The sequence below is a fragment of the Gopherus flavomarginatus genome (genome assembly GCF_025201925.1).
Source record: "Gopherus flavomarginatus isolate rGopFla2 chromosome 11 unlocalized genomic scaffold, rGopFla2.mat.asm SUPER_11_unloc_1, whole genome shotgun sequence".
NCBI classification, from domain to species: domain Eukaryota; kingdom Metazoa; phylum Chordata; order Testudines; family Testudinidae; genus Gopherus; species Gopherus flavomarginatus.
In genome coordinates this window covers 1,777,213-1,781,257 of record NW_026114602.1, presented here as the reverse complement: position 1 = coordinate 1,781,257, position 4,045 = coordinate 1,777,213, and the positions used below count along the sequence as shown (strand labels likewise).

General features: G+C 41.1%; 1 pseudogene; it reads right to left on the bottom strand.

Annotated features, from left to right (window-relative positions):
- Positions 1-1,653: 1,653 nt before the first annotated feature.
- On the bottom strand, positions 1,654-2,611 carry LOC127040939 (olfactory receptor 14C36-like; annotated as a pseudogene).
- Positions 2,612-4,045: the final 1,434 nt, after the last annotated feature.

Sequence of the window (4,045 nt, the reverse complement as noted above, 5' to 3'; positions counted from 1 at the left end):
GGACAGGATGCTGGTGCCACAAGCGGATAGGGAAGGCAAGGGTAGAAGTAGTCTTGGCACATCGGGTGGCAGCTCCCAAGGGGTTTTCTGTGATCCAAACCATCACAACTATGATTTAGACCAATTGGGTAGCTTTTTTAAAAAGAAAACTCATTGTATCCAGTCAGGCAAAGAAACAAAGCACCTTATAATGTATTAATTTAAAAAGGCTCAAAGCTCCCAGGCAATGCAAGGAATGAAATTCTTGTAAAAGAGAAATTGAGTAAGAAATATTCAAAGAAATAACAACAAATAATAAATAGTTACTGGAAAATCTTGATTTGGACATCAACCGTCATAGACATAAAAAGGGGCATGATAAATTGTCATTGATTTTTCACGATCTATCTATCTATCTATCTGATCTTATTTCATCTATTGTATATGTAGTACACACAACCATGCACAAACATGGTTTAATAAATATTAAATAATGATAATAACAACAACCAGCTTTGGAGATTTAGACACATTTGGATACTTGTGTAAATGAGAGACAAATGGTCCATAAAAAGCTACACCTTGAAGTGAATGGCTATATCCCAATTGTTATTATTGAAAGGTTAGCTCAACCTCTTATCCTCGTGCTGGTCTCTTACTTCAAACCCTCTGGTCTAAGCTTGTGACTATCCCTGTCTTAGGGTGGAATCATGTGAGTCTCCATCTCTCAAACTGGGTCCCAACCGTGATTTCTCTAACAGTGTTTGGTACCTGCAGTTCTTCCCACAGGAGCTGTGACCACTAGTAAGTTGAGTGACTAGACGTCTTCACCAGGCAAAGTGTGATTTATTTACCAGAACAAGAACAAAGCATAACATAAGAGAAAATATGAGCACTTCCAGATGGATCACTGCAGTAGTTTAGTGGAATCAAAATTTGGCCTTATTATTCAGATTTAATTTAGGAACCATTTTAATACCTTTCTCTTCCAAATACCTATCCACCATAGGAAGAACAATACAGTATTTATTTATTTTACTAAATTTAAATAAATAACATTAATGCATACAGTTATGTATGGCTCTAGGTGCCCTAACACATCATATATGACACAATAAAATCCCATCAGCATTAAAATCATCACTTGAACAGACACATGCAGAAATTTTTTTCAATTCTTCATCAATGGGGAAAGCAAAACTTCAAGTCTTTCAGAAAACCCCATCAAGGTGATTCTGACATTGATTCCATGAATATATGACAAAATAAATGGATACCACCATTTAGTCAGACATACTCCACCCTCCCATCTCCTTCCTCTCCCCAAAAAGCCACCTGAAACAAAGAAAGAAGTCAACGAATGAATCAACGAAATCAAACAAAATGAAAAACAAACACACAAGCCAAAACTCTCATATTCCAACCTTTAGGTGACAGTAGCCCCATTAATCCCTATCACAGATAAGTAGGTGCATATGTAGATAGATTCTGATCTTATGTACACTGGTGTGATCTTATTCTAACTCATTTGACTTCAGTGAAGCTAGTCCAGATTTCATGATTTCATCAACAGATTTCACTCTATGCTCTCTAAGAGACAATTTTGTCATCAGTTGATTATATCTACAAAGAAACTCAGAATGAAATCACAATCAAGTTGCAGTGATGGACATTTTAACTCTTGGTGAATAACCTCCACATAATCAGTTTCTTCAATGCAGCTTTGATCTTCTTGTTCCTCATGCTGTAGATGATGGGATTCATCACTGGAGGCACCAGGGAATGGAGGACACCCACCACAAGGTCCAGACTTGATGCTGAGCTGGAGGTGGGTTTCAGGTAGGCAAAGATGCCAGTGATAAGCAACAAAGAGACCACAGTGAGGTGAGGCAGGCAGGTAGAGAAGGCTTTATGCCGGCCCTGCTCAGAGGGGATTCTCAGCACAGTTTTGAAGATGTGAACATAAGACACAATTACAAAAACAAAGCAGTTTAACCCTAAAAACACACCAAAGGCAATACCCCCAACTTCACTGAGATACGAATGAGAGCAGGTGAGCTTGAGTAGTTGAGGGGATTTCACGGAAGAACTGGTTGATGACATTCAACTGGCACAATGGTAACCTGAAGGTGTTGCCAATGTGCAGGGCAGAGTAGACAATACCAGTAATCCAGGCACTGGCTGCCATTTGGACACAAGCTCTCCTGTTCATCACTCTGTCATAGTGCAGTGGTTGGTAAATAGCAACATATTGGTCATATGCCATGATGGTGAGTAAGGCAAGATCAGTTGCAGCAAAGAAGATAAAGAGAACGACTTGGGTGACACATCCAGGATAAGAAATAACCCTGGTGTTCATGAGGGACTTGGCCATGGATTTGAGGATGGTGATGGAGATGAAGCCGAGGTCTAAGATTGACAGATTCACCAGGAAGAAGTACATTGGGGTTTGAAGATGGGAGTTGAGGGCTACAGCTGTGATGATGAGAAAATTCCCCATCAGGGATGCCAGGTAAATCACCAGGAATGTCACAATGTGCAAAATCTGCAGCTCCCGAACATCAGAGAAACCCAGGAGAAGGAACTTGGTCAGGGTTGTTAGGTAGTACATTTTCTTTCTCAGTTCATTGTGTGATGGCTTTGGAGGGAAAGACAAAGACAGTGGGGGAATTACAGTGGCAGAGGGAGTGGCCCTGATTTCCCGCAGCAATATGATGTGAGTGTCAACAATGCACAGCACTCGTTACTGGTATTAACTTGGAGTGGTGACTTATCACATGAACGTAAATTGGCACAGCTGCCTTAACGTCAATAAAGCTGCATCAGTTTGCACCATCTGAAGATCCAGCTCATGATGTAGTTTAATAAAATGCTGTGTGAAGGATGGAGCAAAGTACAATCTCAGCTGAACAATTCTAGCCAAGATGGATCCCCTATTGCTACAAACAGCAGGCTCTGGACTTGGGCAACGCTGCCTGATATCCTCTTTTCTTGGAAATATGAGATGGACTTGGCATTGTGTATGACAGCTCACCTGTAATGATTTCACTGCAACACCACGTAGATGGCCCGCTGCCTGAAAATATATGGATTTATGGCACCAAATCCTGACTGCATTCCCATCTCTGTGTACCGATGGGCTAGCAGCATCGCTCTGTTACCTCTATGCTGTGTCATTTGCCTCTGTCACTTTATGGGTGTGAGGGTCAGTGGCCCTCAGGAGACTTGGGTTCTGTTCTTGGCGCTGCCACTGACCTGCTCTGTCACCTTGAGCCAGTCACTTCCCCTCCCTGTGCCTCTGTTTCCCCTCCATCCCTTTCTCTGCCTTGTCTTCTTGAACTGTGAGTTCTGTGGGGGATGAACTGTGTCTTATTATATGTATGTTCACTGCCCCCATTTACAGCATTTGTGTTTAGCCGGCAGCACTGTGGGACACAGGATATGGTGCTAGAGCAGAATATCTCAATTCTAATCCCATTGACATGCTGTATGTTCTTGGGCAGGGATAAGAGAGATAGGCTTTGGCTGGGGACTTCAATTCACTGTTCTCTGTCTAAGGCGCTAGTATGTTTAATACCCATGATTTTGTCTGCCAGCTTTGCGGTTTACTAAGTTTTACCATTCAACAAGTGTCCCTTTGAAACAGAAATAAATACAGTTGCAAAAGTGTGACTGGGTTCAAATTATATAATGATTGGACTATGTCAGTTCTTCTACCCCCCTTGAAATCTACATGTTTAATCTGGTGTATTCAGACATTTTCAGTTTAAATTATTTCAAAGGAAAACTGGATTTTAAACTGAGACATACTCCAAAGTAGTCTCTGCTATTCTTGAAAAACAACCTATGTACTGGAAAAGTCAAAACATTTTTTTTTTGAATCAGTGACAATGTTTCACTTTTAAGCAGTTTACCTGAAATTATCTGGTTCTCAATGAACAAAAGAAAAAATGTTTTGGTTTTCACAATTTCTATGAAAAGTGAACTGCTGTTTCCTGGGGGGGTAGGGGAAGCTTTGGCTGGGGGCTTTAGCTGTCAGTGCCAAAGTCTAAAGGTGCCTGCATGT